This window comes from Capra hircus, chromosome 20 (genome assembly GCF_001704415.2).
Source record: "Capra hircus breed San Clemente chromosome 20, ASM170441v1, whole genome shotgun sequence".
In the NCBI taxonomy this organism is placed as follows: domain Eukaryota; kingdom Metazoa; phylum Chordata; class Mammalia; order Artiodactyla; family Bovidae; genus Capra; species Capra hircus.
The window spans coordinates 29,752,941-29,772,146 of NC_030827.1; positions in this window are offsets into that span (position 1 = coordinate 29,752,941).

Sequence of the window (19,206 nt, forward strand, 5' to 3'; positions counted from 1 at the left end):
ATATTCTAAATAAAATAGAGCTGTAACACTGAGCTGTAACATTGATTTGTCTAAGAGCTATAACATGGGCCATTCGAGACCTGAGAGCTATAACATGGTCTATCCAAGGCCTGAGAGCTGTGACACACCTAGGGGGCTTTAATGTCCGTCACTCCAAATCTTTGTTGTGATGAGACAAAGAACCGAGGAACATGCACTTGCATGACACTATTGATTTTCTATTTCAAATCTATGTGTACAAGGTAAACTTATAAAGGCCAATGAGTTATTCAGTAGCTTTTAAGCATCTATTCTGGAGCCAGATTGCCAGCTCAAATCTTGTCTCCAGTATTTACTTGCTCTATGACCTTGATTGAATTGCTCAATCTCTGCACCTCATTTTGTTCACCAACACATTTTAGATTAAAAAATTAAGCAAGAAAATCTACTGGTAAATTAGATTTGAGTATTAAATCAGTTAATCTAAGTAGTGTGTTGAGAACAATGCTGGACACCTAAATCCTCATAAAATTTTTAGGCAAATATTATAGTTAACATAATGATATGCTAATAAAACTGTGATGTGTTTCTTGTAGAATTCTCATTAGTACTTTTCAAATGATTAAAAACTAGAGACAAAAGTTAAGAAAAATCTAGTGTTGATGACTATTTACCAGTTACATGATGGCTAAAACGAGATTGCGATGACACTTGATGATCTATCCCAGTTCTTACACTATGTGGAAAAAAAAAAAAAGCAGTAATATTTTATCCATTCGATTCTGCTATGAAGCAGGCACACTGCCTGGTAGTAACAAACAATGAACATCTTGTACCTTGGATGGAAATGTCTTCGGAATTAGCTACTAGGGAGAAAGGAGAATAAGAGCTAGAGAAAGAAGTGTAAGGAAGTGCCTTATAAATGGCAATAAAAATCACTAGGCTCATTTCTTCTCAGGGCTAAAAAGATTACTCCTTTGTGTACTAAACTTTTCAAGGAAAAATTTCCAACCTCAAAACCTCAAATATTTTAATGAACTTCAAATCTCAAATTTGAAATTCTCCTAAAATCAGAAAATCTGACAGTCAAACAAGTTCCAGCTTCACTTAGCTCTGCAGACACATAACGGGCATGCATATTCTAAATTCAACTTTGTATATTTGTGTGGCCTCAGGTCCCTATATTTTATAAGAATCTAAGTATGCACAGTGATAGTGAATTCACAATTCTTGCTTTCTCTTAAATCATAAGATCATTGCTGTACTCTAATCCCTCCAGCATGGTGACTGGTTGGTACAGAAGAAAACCACCAAGTCTTTTGCAAGCACAGCACACTTCACTTAGATAATGGCATTTCAGGATTTAGAAGCTGAGTGGCATAAGCAGGTTTCAAGGTTTTTGGAGTGAGAGGGACCAGGAAATCACTACTGGGTACAGACTATTGAGCAGTGGAACTCCTCTGACCGAATTTACAAACCTCAATATAGGCAATACTCTTCAGAATATGGTTTCAGGAATAAGGCAAACTTTAAAATTTCAGTAATGTGTTCATTAAGAGTTGGAGAAGGCAATGGCACCCCACTCCAGTACTCTTGACTGGAAAATCCCATGGATGGAGGAGCCTGGTAGGCTGCAGTCCATGGGGTCGCTAAGAGTAGGACACGACTGAGCGACTGTCACTTTTCACTTTCATGCATTGAGGGAGGAAATGGCAACCCACTCCAGTGCTCTTGCCTGGAGAATCCCAGGGACAGAGGAGCCTGGTGGGCTGCCGTCTGTGGGGTCGCACAGAGTCAGACATAACTGAAGTGACTTAGCAGCAGCAGTTCATTAGGAACCTAGCAGGAACAGGATGTGGGTTTAATTCTAATGCATACAGTCTTCTATCTTTTGGGTACAAGGACAGATATTAATGTCTTATAAGGACATGAGGAAAAATATGAATGTATTACAAAAACAAAAATTATTTTTTTGAAATAAGAAGAATTATTCATAGGAGAAAAGTATCACCACTAAGAAAGTAGAGGAAGAAAGAACAGGTACAAAGGAGTCGAAAAGACAGAGACAAGATGTCCTGGAAATTTTGTTAGGAAATTATCAATGGTAAAAGGAGAGAGTGTGAGGGGAAGCTTTGAGAGGGTCAGAAATTTAAAGTGACAATTTTAAGATATCTTGATTCTTACTTTACTCAAAAACCCCAATTTGGAGAGTTCCCACGCCCCCCCACCCTGCCCCCCGCCCCAACCCGGACCATTTCCTTGAATTGCCGCCATACAAAGGCTGGCCTTTGTGAGGTACACAGCTCTTCAAGCAGAGAGTACATTTCTGGTAATGAAATACCAAGCTGAGAATTCCCTCCTTCTGAGATTTGTACCCTGCTTCTAACTCAACTCTAAATCAGCACAAACAACCAGGTATCAGGGACAGATTTTTTTTTTTTTTTTTTTTTCCCACAGTATGAGGCTCTGTATGTTTGTTTTTGAGATAGCTTTCAGCCTTCCATGTTCTCTCTGGTTTTGGATAGTTTGATATTTTTCCTCCATACTCATGTCTTAGTTTTAAACATGAAAGAAAGAATGGGAATGTCAACCAAAACAATTGTGCTCACTACACTTTCCACATAGCAGGTTGACACTAAATTACCATTTCACGGTATGTATCTGAGGAAGACCTGTGTCTTTCTGACTTGTTGATACTGGTTCTTTCTCTGAAAGAATATCTTTTAAGTTTCTTTTTCTCTCCTGATTTCTCACCAGAAAGTAATTTCATTCAGCTTGAACAGAAACATTATGGCTTCTAGTCAGCTTTCTAGAGATGTATTGGAAGCTCTGACATTTCCTATAACATTTCTTAATGTCTTCTTACTATCTAAATTACCTATTCTTGGAAGAATTGAGGCCCAGCTACGATCAATATTCTATTCACTCTTCTGAAACCAAAGAGGAATTCATTGAGGAAATCAGCTGTTGGATAACTCTATAGGTTGCTGGGCTTTAGTGAAAGGAGTATGGCAATTAGAATTAAAATACTGAAGCTTTACAAGGAAGTTGTTTAGGTTTTCTAAGCCAATTGCTTTAAAAAAGAAAATAACAGTGAATTTTAAGAGGTTGCAAGGAAGATCAAATAAAAAATGTATTATATGGTGTCCATTACCATCACAGCCAGTTGTCACTCTCTCTACACTGCTTGGCACTCAACATATTTAGGTACACGGACTTTTAACTACAAAAACCTACAACTCTGCCTGGAGGACTCTTATGACCATGGAGTCTTTAGGAGAGGCTCTCAATAGTTAGGTAGAAAAGATGACATCCACTGGATGCTATTACTTAGCTCTCTACTTGTCCACTCTAGTGCTTACACAAAAGGTTTGTGGTCAGAATAGCCATGGTAGAAGGGATTTAAGACTCTGCATGGGCCAACTGCCTGAGCTACTTCTAACCAAGGCTGATTTACCTAATGCTGTTTTGAAACATGTGACCTGTCAGTAGCTATAGAAACTGACACTGAGTCTTGGTAAGGTACCACTCTTCAAGGAGTCAAGCCAGTCCCTGCATGGCAAGTTGATTGCATTCAACTCTCTGCCTAACCAAGGAGGGAGGCAGCAATTCACCTTTACTGAGACTTATACTATTCTATGCAGAAGTTTGTTGTCCCTGTTCATAGTCCCTCAGAATTACTATGTCAAATACTCACAGAGTGTTTGATTTATCATTAAGGGATCCCATTAATATTTCCTCAGCCAAGGAGCCCACTTAATGAGACTGTGTAACACTGGACATGTGACCATAGAATCCTTTGGTTCTTGGAATATACCACATCATCCAGAAGCAACTAGAATGATAGCAAGTTGAATGTTTCTTAAATCTCCAAATATTAGTACCAGGAAGAATGTATGTTACTGTGAGTTTAGGACATTGTCTTTCACAATGTGATTCATATTTTGAACTAGTAACAATACCTGCTTCCATTATCTTAATAGCTATGATCAATAAACAAGGACTAGAATTACAAGTGGCCTTTTTGAGTTAATATGGATTTCTCCACATACTGACACTGAGGTAAGTAATTTATTGGAGAGGCAAGGGGCACATAGTAAGGGTGTAAGCAGGTGAGATGGAGAAGGGAGTAAAAAACACTGCTCTATTTCACAGTTATCACTATGAATCATAGGCTTACATCTAGTGGAATAACTGAACTCACAGAAACCTATAACTCAGAGTTATGCCATCAAGAAGCAAGGTATCTGGGATATTCATAGATAATGCTAACTGGTTAATTGCTGAGGACTGCTCCTGGAGGCTTTAATTAATTCCTTGGTGTCCAGGCAAAGGAAGGAAGTTCTTGGTGGCTGGAAGTTAGGCTAAGTGCTGCGGTGTTGAGGGTGAGGGTTGTGGGTAGGACATTCATTGCATCTGTCAGCCCTCTCAACCTCACTCCTTGTAGCTCACTTGGGGGATTTATGTCTCTAGTTTCCTCAGCTTCGTGATCCACCAGATTAAAGATCCTGGCTCCCAGTAGGAGAAACTTGTACTAAGTAATACAGTAAGGGTTCCACCTAATGCCAGGGCTGCCACCTAGTCATCATGGTTGGTTTTGCCTCACTGTCTTGAGTTTACTTTTCAGTAGAGTGGCTTCTATGTAATATTGGTGTGGAGGAGCATATCTGGAATTCAGGGAAGTCACTAGGGCAGTTCTTGGTACTTCTATATCTGGTAAGAAACATGAACGGAGGGTATTAGCAATTACCATTTGACAAGGCCATAGTAACCAGGTGCTCAGACTCCTAAATAACTTCCCCTTTAGGTAAGCAACCTAGCCCAGAAATGACACTTGAAGCCGACAGGAAACTAGAATGGTTGGCAAAAGAGGCAACGGATATGATTATAGCCTTGGAGCCAGTTGGAGGGATGAGGAGTATTCTGTTATAAGTCTTCCTTTGTTGTTGTTGTTGTTGTTGTTATATAGACAGATGGGTGAGTGAGAGAAATAAAGGAAAATATGGTGTAAGTACTACAAGTGAGTGGGTGGTAAAGCTATAAATTGATAAAGGCCGCAAAAAGGAAAACAGCTTGGTAGGTATAATCAAACTTTTGTGTAATTAACACAGGAAATGTTATCCAGATAATAATCTTAAATAACCCTAGTAACATGTTATATATTACTAACTGGATAGTATCAAAACTTTATATGTATTTAAAAATATAATTATGCATGATCCACTATCTGAAAAGGCTGAAAAGCTTTCTACTGGTATGGGTAAGTGAAAATATTGTTCTAAGCTAGGATAAAAAACAAAACCAAAAAAGCCCATATTTTACTCTCTTCTCATATCTTTCATCATTCTCTCACTGTTAATAATCTTCACGTGTTACAAAATATCTTAACTTCAACTTTTCCTCTCTAAAATTGTCACATAATTCCTGGTAATCAAGGATAATATAAGTTGGCTTCTTCATAATGAGTGTTCATGCTGTATTCTTTTATGTAACACTGTATGGAAATGAGTTGCTTTTAAAAGATTTTGCAGCTTTAAAGACTCTTCTCATAAGAATTCTTCATACTTGATTTACTTGCTAATTTTCTCCCTCTATAGGGAAACCAATATTCATTTGTACATAACTTGACATAGCCATCTGGCAAAATAACTAAATCAAGAATCACCACTGGAAACACTTTTGACAAGAATTATTTCCTAGAATGATATTGTAATGTTATTCAATTGTCCCCCTTCCATTTGGTACGTGACATTGTGATGTGAAATTCCAAAGCATTGCTAACATACTCGCTCTCACCTTCTGTCTAACAGAAGATAAAGTGTAACTTAAAAAAAATTTACATTAAAGTTTAATGTCCAATTTATAATTTCACATACCCAAAGATGATAAAGTAAATGACAACTTAATGAGATTCATACAATTCAATTTGGTTACCTTGTCTTGTGTTGGTGATATATATTTCCATAGGTATATTTTAAAGCTGCCTCATACTTTTTAAAAACAGATGTAACATAAATTATAAACATCTTACTATTTCATGGGTACAAGATTTTATAATGGGGTGATTTCAATAAATCAGACATCAATAAATCAGATAGCATATGCTGAGGATTTACTGAGTATGGAACATCTTACTAAAGGCTATGGAGAGATGGAAGAAGATTAATTCTTTCAAAAAAGACATACTATCTTGGCCCTCAAGGAACACAAGTCAAGTAATAATAGCAGGTAAGTAAACAATAGAGCATAAGAAAGCCTTTAAAAGGAGGTATGTACAAGACATTACTGTTGAGTGACTCAGTCATGACTGACCCTTTTGTGATCCCACGTACTCTAGCCTTCCCCTGTCCTTGGTATTTCCTAGGCAAGAATACTGGGGTGGGTTGCCATTTCCCTCTCCAGGGTATTTTCCTGACCCAGGGATCAAATTCATGTCTCTTGCATTGACAAGTGTATTCTTTACCGCTGAGCCACTCGGGAAGCCCCCAGGAAGCTATAGTAACCCAGAATATAGCTCTGACTCTGAGCAGGTCAGGAAAGGTGTTTGGGAAGAGATGAGGTTGGTGGTGAGTCTTACAGAACTACGAATTCGCCAAAAGTTTCAGAGGAATGATATTCAATGCTGAGTTCTTGCAGGAAAGAAGGCTTAGATTTATGAAGGAGAAGGCATATTTAGATGATGGAACATCCTCTGAATAGCCTGGGGCATGGGTATCAATTAGTGGAAATGAACCTGAGAAGGCAGGAAGTAACAAAGTTTCTTTGTAGGATTCCTCTCATATCTTAAAAAATTATATGATATTTGAAGTCTTTTATCTAAAATTTGTTCTAATATAAAACTCTTATTCCATGTGAATATTTGAGTCAAATGGAGGGTCCTGGAAGTTTGACCAAGTTGTTTTGTCAGGTATATCTATCATATTTCCATATACCTTTGAGAATCTGAAAAGCAGAAAATATAAGTTTTGAAATAAGTGAGACAACCCAGGACTTACACAAATGAATTGAGCTATAATTGTTGGTTAGTGCTAGAAAATTTACCACTGAACCTTTCTTGCTGTGTCTACATGCTACTACAGAGAATTCCTTTTAGCTGAGTGTTGTATAAACTAAGATTCTACAGTTGATTATTTCTTATGCATTGCCTCAGTAACTCTAAATTAGTTCCAACCATGCACTTACATCATGGAGAGCTTTTTATATTCTAGGGAAAAAATACATGTTATGCCAAAAGAACAAAATTTCTAAAGTGATTTTGGGCACAATATAGTGCAATTCATTTCCTTTCCATTGTCAAAATACCAAGTCTGTTGTTGATGGAGAAAGGATAAAAGTACATTGTGTTCTCAGAACAAAGTCAGAAACTGAACAATTTATGTTGTTATTGACCAATGAACGACATGCTTTTGAGAACACTTATTTTGCTAAGAGAGCAGAGGAGTTCAGTCAAATCCACTGTGCCGGTGAAAAACTGAAATGTTTGTGAAAATGCATGAGGTCATTAGTTCAGGTATCCAACTGTTTTCTTCAACAAAATAGTGTTATATTTGGGGATTTCATTAGCAAAATAGTTGGCTTTTTATTTTCTTGACCAGTTAAAAGGGTTGACCTTAGAGTAGTTTGTACCTCTTAAAATTAATAAAATATTCTCAAAGCCTATTTTAGGTAAGGATTCCTAATTTAAATTTGCAGAATTGATTTTATACATAGTATGCCTAGCTCCTGAGGTAGAATTTCCTATTTAAAATATTTTCTCCTATTTCCTTATAAGATTATATTAGATGATAATTATTATAAATGATTAGATTTCTTAAATGGCATTAAAAGAAGCTGTTTGCATTTTGTATTGTCAGAATAAAACTGCATGGTTATATTAAACTGTAGAAACATTGGTGCCCAAATGGCCATTCTCAGAAGCATTGAAAACTGAGAAAGATCTAGTTAGAAGACATTTTCTGAGCTTCTTATTTCTCTGAGGTCACTTTCAAATCTACATAATTGATTTAATACACCATTAAAATCTGTCCAAGCAATAGATGTCAAAAGAATAATACAATACTCAAAACCATCTTTATAACGATGTAAAACTTAGAGTTCATGTCATGAAATGTGAATTGGTATTATGTAAGACTACGATATTTGATTAAGTAGCTATTTTCATAAAGTGCCATTATAATACATTCAGTCTTTCAGTTTTTCAAGTTATTCAATCAAACTTATGCCAGCACTATCAAACCAAAGGGTCTAGATACCTACTCTCAGTGTATATGGAGGGGAAATTAGTAATTTAATAGACTGACTTGCATTGGCACTGTGTACAAGAGATGGTGAAAAATAGAGTGCAGTGTTCTCATTGATCTTTATGGTTCAAGCTGTGATGATCCATGTAGTATGCTATCATTCACAAAAATGCAAGGGTTAGGATTTATGCGCTTCAGGGAAAATGAGCATGCTCTTATTTTTTTTACTGTGTACTAAAAAAAAGTGATGCTATTAATAGATAAATATTGAGTTTAGTTTTCCTTTTGTAACCAGGCAAGTTAGTGTCTATTCACATAGTCATTCATTTAGTCACAGCAAACTTCTTGATGGGCTTGTTGATGGCCAGGCACTGTGCCAAATGCAATACAAAGTCAACTAGATAGGAAGTTTGCTCTGTAAGTGGAAGTTACTCAAAGGCTTCAACTCTCAGTTTTCTAATCTGTAATATAAGATTTTCCCCCCTTCCCTTCCTAATGAGAATGTTAGCAATCTTGACTATATTAAAAGGGTCAAATTAGATGTATTCACACACACACACACACACACACATACACCCCTCCACCTTCAACATATAACTTCCTGCTCCATATTTTTGAATTCTACTAAATGATTTTTCCTGTGTCCTTGACAAAGTAACAGTTTCTCCATGCATCTAGGAAGAAAATTGATTTTTTAATACTATCATAAATTTACCTTCCAAAATATTTTTTTTCTGAGACACATCTACTACCACTTTGTAACTAGGCCCTTACCTCCTCTGATAAAAAAGCAGATGTTTACTTTGCTGTAGATTCACTGTATCCAAGTTTGTCCAAGAGTGATTGAGTTGCCAAATTGGAAACTTAGAAATGGACTTATGATACTATCATGGAAGAACTGAATCGCCAGTCTATGTCTGATGCAGGATACAGCATGCTTAGGGCTGGTGCATGGGGATGACCCAGAGAGATGTTATGGGGAGGGAGGTGGGAGGGGGGTTCATGTTTGGGAATGCATGTAAGAATTAAAGATTTTAAAATTAAAAAAAATAAAAAAACTAAAAAAAAAAGAAAAAAAAAGAAATGGACTTATGGTTGAAAGTGGATATAAAACTGAACAGATACAGAGGGACTCATTATGACCCTGTGAATAAAAAATTGTACGGACAAAACTCTAAATGTATATGGCACATTGACTCATAGTCAGCTGTTTGAGTCATCCTGTTGGCTAGGAATAGTTCATCAATGCCTCCTAAGTGTAACTTGAATAAGACAGAAGAATGGATGTCTGCACCCTAATGAGGAAAGTGCATTGCAAACCTTCACTTCTGAGATATTATTTATAGCTCAGATCACCACAAGCATCCAACGAAATATATCCATATCCATATAGCTGTTTCTTATTTCCTTTTGTCTCAGAGTATTTAATATAAAGGGCTTTCCAGGTGGCGTCAGTGGTAAAGAACTCACTTGCCAGTGCAGAAGATGTACGAGATGTGCGTTCAGTCCTTGGGTTGGGAAGATCCCCTGGAGAAGGGAATGGTTCCCCACTCCAGTATTCTTGCCTGGAGAATCCCATGGACAGAGGAACCTGATGGGCTACAGTCCATGAGGTCACAAAGAGCTGGACATGACTGAAATGACTTAGTATACATGCACTTAATATAAAACTTTATTTTACTGTAATCTTAGCAAGAATATGTCTGATATTATATGTAGCCTGTTTACTGACAGTTGTCTCTAAAGTTACTCAGATCTTCAGAATTCTTTGACAAACACTGCTTCTAAAACCTTTCTTATTATTTTACCAATTTTCATGTATAAACATACAGCTTCTTGTCTTATTTTCTTTATGGGTATTATACCAGTTATGAGTATAGTGACCTTACTAGTTATTCTTCAAATATTAAGAAAGGTATGAATCCTAAATCATCTCTGTAGTCAGGTCCTCTTTACTGGGGCTTCCCTGGTGCCTCAGCAGTAAAGAATCATCTGCCAGTGCAAGAGACAAGTGTTCAATCCCTGGGTCGACAAGATCCCCTAGAGAAGGAAATAGCAACCCACTCCAGTATTCATGCCTGGGAAATCTCATGGACAGAGGAGCCTGGAAGGCTCAGTTCATGGGGTCACAAAGAGTTGGACATGATTTAGTGACCAAACAACAACAACCTCTTTACTGAGCACAGGACCCACATTTTCAACTGCTCGTTGGTAATTTTCATAATAATATCCAAGGAGCGCTTCAAATTGTGTCCAGAATTAAACTCAATATCTTGACTCCATCACCCAAGATCTTTCTCTAGTTGGTATTTTTTTTGACTCATTTAATGATGTATGTGTTAAGTTGCTTCAGCCGTGTCCAGTGCTTTGAGACCCTATGGACTGTAGCCCACCAGGCTCCTCTGTCCATGGGATTCTCCAGGCAAGAATATTGGAGTGGATTGCCATGCCCTCCTCCAGGGAATCTTCCCAATCCAGGGATCGAATCCCTGTCTTTTACATCTCCTGCATTGGCAGGTGGATTCTTTACACCAGTGCCACCTGGAAAGCCCACTTAATGATATGATGCAAGTGACTCATATCAGAAACTGCAAGAACACTCCAACATCCATGTATTTATCCTCAAATATTTGACTCCCTCTTTCTTTCTTTTCTCTTTGCCCACACATAATCTTTCCTAATTTTGCTTTAATAGTTTGCCTGAAATACAATCTAGATCACATATTATAACAAAATTCTACTATCTTGGAATCCTGGGTTATGTTTTATTAATAGCATTGTTTCAGGCACATTGTTAAAAACTGCTGAGTGCTCTTTCAACAAGTTAGTCTTTCCTCCTTCCTTACATACTTTCAGTGTTAAGAAAAGGTCAAATCTTGATGCTTCATATTCTACCCCAAAAGAAGGAAAGAAAAGGATTTAAAATTAACACTGGGGGTCTCTTTCTTAAATACTGAGTATGAATAACCCACTAATGGAACCACTAAATGATTTCATTAGGATAAGGAAGAAAGGAATTGAAATAGGTATATATGGAAGATTTATCCTTCATACTCAGAAAATAATTTTTATGACTCTTTCCGGGGAATATCAAATCCATTACAAGGTAGTCCCACAAGAACAGTTTCTTATTATAGACATTGAAGATACTGGCTTAGATGAGTCAATGAATGAACATCTTCTGATTTCAATTTTGAATAAACTTCATTCCTCATAACATACTCAGCACTTTTATAAATGCTCTATTTATGAAAGATGTATTTTAGGCAATGTAAGATAATTCATCCTCTCTTTATTTTAATTAAGGAAATCAAGTAGAGATTAAATTATATCTGATTTGCATGACATGTTACTTGCCACATCTTGAAGTAAACAAAGTACACAGACAAAGTGTGGCCTTGAAAAAGGACCAAATTGCCACTTTCCGAAGTAAAAGAACAGATTAACATGTGGGAGTAGTCAAATCCTTTAACACTTTAAATTTTGACAGAACTAATCTTGTCCTTTAAAGACAATTCATTAAGGTGTGGAAATGATGTCACACTTGGTCTGGGCAGTGCTTCTCTTCACTGTTCTGTAAGAAAACATCTGTTATTGCCAACAGCCAGTTTCAGATAGTTCTTACCCATTTATCTCTTTCTCAAAACACCCTTAACCACTTCAGGTCTGGTCCTGTTTTATCCTCAAAAGATATCTTCTCCTTTTATTACCAGGTCAATACTTCCCCTGTATTCATAGGGAGAGTTGCTCCAGAAATATCTGCTATGATGGATGGAAATAGATGAGGACTCGAAGGCTAATGGAAAATCTAATAAAAATTTTACCACCCTGGAGGAATATAATATTATAATAATACAATATAATGAAGTAAGCTTTTTCTCTTTTAGTGTATCATGTGATATAATGTTTAATCTTCTGAGAAAGGACCCAAGTGTATTGAGTTAAAGCCCACTGAGGGCAAAATCTGTACTGTCAACCAGTTGTCTCAAAGGCATAGCCTAAACTTCAGAGATGTACATAGAGGGAATAAACTTATTGGAAGGGGAGCAAGACTCCTTGATGGTTGGTTAGCCTCATAGTTTGAGAGAGCTTTCAGCACACCTTGAATACTGAATTAATGGTCAAGACTGGCACCTTGGGGCTTCCCTGGTAGCTCCGTGAGACAGAATCCACCCGGAATGGAGGAGATGAAGGTTCAATTGTTGGGTCAGGATGACTACCTTGGAGAAAGAAATGGCAATCAACTTGAGTATTCCTGCCTGGGAGATCCTATGGACAGAGGAGCCTGTTGGGCTACAGTCTATGGGGTTGCACAGAGTCGAACAACTGAACAACAGCAACTACTGGCACATTGTGTAAGCAACAACAGCACTAACAAATATGAAAACTTTGGGGGATAAGAGGACAGTTCTTCCCCCTCCAAGTGATTATTAGTATTTCACTCTTACCCTATCTCTAGTCTCACATTCTCTCTGCCCTAAGAGACTGGAATAACCAACCTGACTGGTGAGTGGAAGGAGAAGCCGCCTGCACAGCACAGCCCTCCCATGTTTTCTTCCTCTGGGAGGAAGGTGTCTTAAGAAACATACACTCAAATCTGCTCCTCCAGGGGAGGTCATCTGTCTAATTCAGGGGATCAAACTCACTTGCTCACCTATGTAAGTAAAATTCTCCTATGTCACCTCTATCAGTAATATATATATATATATATATATATATATATATATATATGGCCATCATCTTGTAAATCAGTTGGTTCAGAACTATGGTAGGTAAGATATACACTATATTTGGGGGATGAGCTCTCAAATTCATATTTAACAATACCTTAAAACTTCCTCCTAATACTAAAAAGAAAATATAAAACTGGGCATTAAATGGGCTAATGCCTTGTAAATACTTAATACATTAATACAGGACCTATGTTATGAATATATTCTTTTCCCTCCTTTGCCTCTAAGTCCTCCTTTTGCTACTGCTATTAAAGCTACTATTTCCCTTATTATTGGTGCTGTGGCTGCTGCTGCTGCTACTATTACTACTATAGCTGCTGTGTCTACTGTTAATACTCCTGCTATTAATATGGTTACTATTGTCACTGCTTCTGCTGCTACTGCTGCTGCTGCTGTTACTACTATTACTAGTATTACTACATGCTATATAGACAATAGAAGAGATTAGAGAGCAATCCAAGAAACATTATCAACAACTATCAACTATTTTCATTCCTTAGATTTTTCACAGAGAAGCCTACAGTTTTAAACTGTTGTGGCTTTATAGCATTTGGGAAGTTGTTATGAACACTGAAAATTGTTAATGATTCTAAAGGTGGAATTATCTTTATTGCTATTAACTTGTTGTCACTCTTAACAATTAACTTCATTGACTCTATAGAAAAAGGAAATGATCCACAGTTTTTCTTGTGACTAACTATACCATTCTGGAATACTGGATTTGTGAACTGCTGATTGTAAGAGCACAAACTGGAATCAAGATTGCTGGGAGAAATATCAGTAACCTCAGATATGCAGACGACACCACCCTTATGGAAGAAAGTGAAGAGGAACTAAAAAACCTCTTGATGAAAGCGAAAGAGGAGAGTGAAAAAGTTGGCTTCAAGCTCGACATTCAGAAAACGAAAATCATGGCATCTGGTCCCATCACTTCATGGGAAATAGATGGGGAAACAGTGGAAACAGTGTCAGACTTTATGTTTTTGGGCTCCAAAATCACTGCAGATGGTGACTGCAGCCATGAAATTAAAAGACACTTACTCCTTGGAAGAAAAGTTATGACCAACCTAGATAGCATATTAAAAAGCAGAGACATTACTTTGCCAAAGAAGGTCCATCTAGTCAAGGCTATGGTTTTTGCAGTGGTCATGTATGGACTTGAGAGTTGGACTGTGAAGAAAGCTGAGCGCCAAAGAATTGATGCTTTTGAACTGTGGTGTTGGAGAAGACTCTTGAGAGTCCCTTGGACTGCAAGGAGATCCAACCAGTCCATTCTGAAGGAGATCAGCCCTGGGATTTCTTTGGAAGAAATAATGCTAAAGCTGAAACTCCAGTACTTTGGCCACCTCATGCGAAGAGTTGACTCATTGGAAAAGACTGTGATGCTGGGAGGGATTGGGGACAGGAGGAGAAGGGGACGACAGAGGATGAGATGGCTGGATGGCATCAGTGACTGGATGGACGTGAGTCTGATTGAACTCCGGGAATTGGTGATGGACAGGGAGGCCTGGTGTGCTGCGATTCATGGGGTTGGAGAGAGTCAGACACAACTGAGCGACTGAACTGAACTGAACTGATTATAATATCTTCTTAAGTTGAATATCCTGATAGAGTTTTCTCAAGACTTCTAAGCATTTTACAAGCTAAAGCATGGGTATAAGAAAAACCTAATGATCCTAAATGAGGACATGATGTATATCTCTCTGCTGTTCACTGGGCTAATCCTCCCTATTTAGGACAGGAAAAAACTGGTCTTATAGACCTGTTCCCTTCAGCAACCACACCAAGACTGTACATGTATCTTTCAGAATGGAATAAAAAAAATCTTTCTGAAAGTGTTACACCATTCTAAAATCCCCCTGCTATGAAATATCATAAATCTTCCTATGTTTGGAATTCAGAAGGGTGCAATACGTCCATATTAAAAATCTACATGAAGAAGAGTGATAGCAATCCTGGCCCATTTCTCTCACTGTTTACCATACTCAAAGAAAGGAAATCTGCGGTCCACAGTGCCAGTTCTTGTGAGATCTCATCTGACACGAAGGACGACAACAGAACTCTGAAAACGCTTGCTTTTAGCTCCATCACTGTCTTCTGCTATTTCACGCGGATGGTACAAATACATTTGAAACGGCTTTTAAAATGCTCTCTCAAGGCTTTTAGCTACATTTGCACTCTTGAGAATTGTAGCCATACTCCCTCTTAAACAGATCCAATGTTTACCCATGCTTATCCACAAGCAAGACTGGCTTTATTTTCATCTATGTTTTAGAGTGTAAAACATAAGAATGTTTCTTTATTTGTTCTTTAATCATTTGTTTACTGGAAGAGCTCATTTGTCCCAACCCACAGCTGCAATATAATTTGTGTCTATTTAAGAAAATAAATTAGTTGGTCCCAAACTCTGGATAATACAAATTGTAGGAGCATGGAATTTTTAACTTGGTGAGTCTTGGCACAAAGACGAGAACTGATAGGATGTTTGGAAAAGAAGAGGTGTTGACTTTTGAATTATTACTAACTTCAGAGGGGTGTATTAATTTTAAAGCCATTAGGTTTTTATAAAAGATGTTAAAGAGTCATTAAATGACAATAAATTCAATGAAAAAGATTTGTTTATTTTTTAGCTGCACTGGGTCTTTGTTGCTGCGTGTGGGCTTTCTCTTGTTCTAGCAAAGGGAGTCAACTTGTCGTGGCAGTGCGCAGGCTTCCCTCATTGGGGAGCACCGTCTCGGGGAGCACAGCCTTCATTAATTGTGCATGTGGACTCAGTGGTTGCAGCTCCAAGGCTCTAGAGTGCTGGCTCAGTAGTTGTGCTTGGGCTCAGTTGCTCCACGGTATGTGGGATCTTCCCAGACCTGGGATCAAACCTGTGTCCCCTCCATTGGTAGGCAGATTCTTAACCACTGGACCACCTGGGAAGCCCCATTGAAAATTTTAAAATTTGACATTATTGTTTTATTTTACAGTGGGCCAAAGCATCACAATGATGCTGTGTACTCAAAGCATCACATTCTACAGAAATGTCCTTTGAGTGGTCTTTAAATTCAAAAGCTGGGCATCTGTCTGGTTAATATTTGTTGTATGTTTGTTTTGTAGGTTATCTGTCCAGTCTTTTTTCTTGCCTCATGGCTTTCCTTACCTTTCACAAATCTCTTATATTCTTAGTTATTTTGAATGCTCCATAAACCACCAATAAGTTAATGGATCATATATTAGTGCATTTTTAAAATACAAGAAAGTTTTTGAATGGAAAGTGTATCCTGGCAATGAAACCTGTACTGTATCTTTATGTAATATATGTCTGATCATCTTAATCTTCAGCTATCTAAAGTCAATGAATAACAAGCATGATGAACAGTTTTGCTGACCTTTCCCCAGGTGATTATATTGTTCTCCAAAAATGGGGGAAAAAAAAGGTGCCACTGCCATAAAATGTTAATACTGAAGCAGCAGGGTTTCCAGAATTTTGCTTAAAGAACATTAAAGACTACTATGAAAATTATTCTATGGTTATATTATTTGGACATTCTGTTGTAGAAGTAACCAAGTTATACATTTTCCTTGATCTATAGACTATGAATAAAAATAACTCAGCACACACAGTATGAGTTATTTGTACAATTAAATTTTATAACTTCCATGGTAAAAAGGTAGCACAACCATGCTATTCAGCATTAAGGAATGAAAAAACTCATTAAAAAATTTAATATTTGTCTGTACAGAACTCTCTCTGCTAATTGTTCAGCTGCATTTAACACTGAGTTTGCAGGCTGACTAAATAAGTGGGTTGTTTTAGCATGCTAAAGAAAGTCTTTCCCTTCTGTCAGCTCAGAGGAGTGCATTACTATTCTACCTTCTTAAGATACAGTCTATTAATAAAAGGATGCAAGTTCATTAATTTGCTTATTTAGCAGGTTCTTAGTGAGTACCTTATTACGGGCAGAGCCTTGGGTAGCTGCTGAATGCAAAAACACTTAAAATATGGTTTTTTTCATAATGTGGAAATAATTATTTTAATTCTGGTTAGTATATTCTAATAATTCTAATCATGATTGCTTTAATAAAAATGCACTTCTCTGAAAATCACAAACAGTGGGGTATAACTATGTATATAGCTGTGATACAAACCTATTGCATAATTTCTATATTCACAGCATGTGTAATATGAGTGTGCCACACTAAACCTTGAAATAGCTTAGAGGAAAGATGAATTCCAACCAGGGAAGCTTTTTGAGTAGAGGATGGTACTTGTGGATCAGTTAGAACTTCTTTTTTCTCGTGATTCTAATTTGAGGACATTGTAGTCAAAACCGAAGAATTTGCAGGTGAAAGAAGACCAAGTCATACAAATTATATTACCTCAAGTACTAAAATAAACATGGGACCATTTGGACTTGATGAAGTGACTGAATCATTTGTGCCTAAAAACATAAATATTACCTTTTAAATTATCATATATATGCCTCTTTGAATTTATTTTTATAGATACTCAGGTGGCTTTATACTACTACAGGAAAAAATACTGAATGTATTCAGGTTAGTTATTTTTAACATACAGCATCAATTACACTATGTGGTTATACAGTCAATTAGAAAGCTTCCAAGCTTGAAAATAAATTTAGCTCAGTCATCCACAAATACTCAAACTCAATTTAACACATGGTGCTGTTCATCAAGAATAAGCCACTCAGAAAAGCGCTACTCAACTTGTGCCAATTTTGCCAATAAATGTATAAATAATTGTACTTTTTATTTCTACTCCTGATATTTTCAGCCAGGAAAAGTTTTCAAATCAGCTAGGAATCAACTTCTTATCTGCAACCACCACTTCACATCACAAATAAAGAAAATCCTATTTTCAATATTTGGCAGCTAAGGTCCTTTGGGAAATAATGAAAAGAAACTATGGATTTGATTGTGGACTTGTATTCACTTCTTATTTCAAAGTATATGCTCATGGCAGCAGGTATTACTCAGCTTCTGTTTCTCTTCCAAAACATCAGATTCATAATTAAAGCATTTTTGTTATGAAACTGCTCTGATGGGACTTCCCTGGTAGTCTAGTGGTTAAGAATCTGCCTTCAAATTGGGGGACAGAGGTTAGATCCCTAGTTGGGGAACTAAAATCCCATGTGTTTTGGGGCAACTAAACCCACATGCTGCAACTAGAGAAGTCCCTGCACTGCAAATAGAGAAAAGCCCATGTGCCACAATGAAGGCACAACGCAGAAAAAATCAAATAAAAAAACTGCTGTGATGATTAAAGGAAATTACATTATAAACACAAAGTATTTAAAAGATGGGATGGTACTATTAGGTATTAAATGTTAATTTGCATTGATACCGTTTCTGGGGAAGACACCCTGATAGCTGTTGTTCAGTCACTCAGTTGTGTCTGATTCTTTATGACCCCATGGACTGCAGCACACCAGGCATCCCAGTCCTTCATTATCTTCCAGAGTTTGCTCAAACTCATGTCCACTGAGTCGGTGATGCCATTGAACCATCTTATCCTCTGTTGCCCCTTTCTCCCCCTGCCTTCAATCTTTCCCGGCATCAGGGTCTTTTCCACTGAGTTGGCTTTTCACATCAGGTGGCCAAAGTATTGGAGTTTCAGCTTCAGCACCAGTCCTTCCAATGAGCATTCAGGGTTGATTTCTTTAGGATTAACTGGTTGGATCTCCTTGCAGTCCAAGGGACTCACCAGAGTCTTCTCCACACAGTTCAAAGGCATCAATTCTTCAGGACTCGGACTTCTTTATGGTCCAACTCTCATATCTGTACATGACTACTGGAAAAACTGTAGCTTTGACTATATGGAGCTTTGTTGGCAAAGTGATGTCTCTGCTTTTTTATATGTTGTCTAGGTTTATCATAGCTTTACTTTCCAGGAGCAAGCATCTTTTAATTTCATGGCTGCAGTCATGTCTGCAGTGACTTTAGAGTCCAAGAAAATAAAATCTGTCACTGTTTCCATTCTTTCCCCATCTGTTTGCTGTGAAGTGATTGGTCCAGATGTCATGATCTTAGTTGTTTGAATGCTGAGTTTTAAGCCAGCTTTTTCACTCTCCTCTTTCACCTTCATCAAGAGGCTCTTTAGCTCCTCTTTGCTTTCTGTCATAAAGGTGGTGTCAACAACATATCTGAGACTATTGATATTTCTCCCAGTAATCTTTATTCCAGTTTGTGATTCATCCAATACTCTTATTGTAGTTACCCTTTTTGTAAGACATGGTGAAAAACTATCT